An 826-nucleotide genomic window follows, 5' to 3' on the forward strand; every position below is an offset into this window, starting at 1 on the left:
TAATGGGCCATTTTGGCCCATGATGTGGAGTTCATAGGGATATCTTTATTGGGAGGGTAACAGGTGTACCATCTTATAGGGGATACCTGTGGACAACAGCCAGCAGAAGGAGGGAGATTTACTCAGTTGGAAATGACTAACACTGATGAGTGAAACTAGAAATGGAAAATGTCACCACCCCCTTTCCAAACTTTCCAATAAAAAAACAAAGCATTTACCCCAGGGAGGTGGTTGTCTAGCTGCCCTTTCTAGTGACAAAGGTGGGAGGACAGTCAGAAGATTCCTTTGACAGGGGATTTTGCCCTTTTGGGTTGGTTCCCTTATCCATGAACAGCTGCTTGCCCCAGGGTTCCTGGAATGGTCTTAAGTCACCATTTAAATTTATAGCTTTAAATGCTCTTCAGATGCTAAGGAGATACCACATTTCCCCATGCATAAGACGTGCCCTTTTACAAAAAGTTTGGGATCTAAAAACCAGATGTGTCTTATACTTTGGTTGTACAGTTTTTTTCCTTGCATTTCCCACTTTTTTTTGTGCTTATTGTTTCCCATTTGTTACCAGTATATTAGCTTACATTTTGCCATGTTCTGCCCAGAAATCACTCAGAAAAGATTTTCATTCAGTGCTGAATTCAAGTTCACTTTTGTAAAGTGAATGGCAATCGTGCTGCTGAATGTTAGTTTGGTCCTCCTCCAACTGATAAAACAGTCTGAGACTGACTATGAGAAGAAGAAACCCTACTGAAAACATCCTGGCAGAAGAAGGCTGTGAGAGGTGAGGCAGCCAAATGGCCTGAGTTCAAGAGGGAATACCACTGGAATTGAA

Source organism: Macrotis lagotis, chromosome 2, assembly GCF_037893015.1.
Source record: "Macrotis lagotis isolate mMagLag1 chromosome 2, bilby.v1.9.chrom.fasta, whole genome shotgun sequence".
NCBI lineage: Eukaryota > Metazoa > Chordata > Mammalia > Peramelemorphia > Peramelidae > Macrotis > Macrotis lagotis.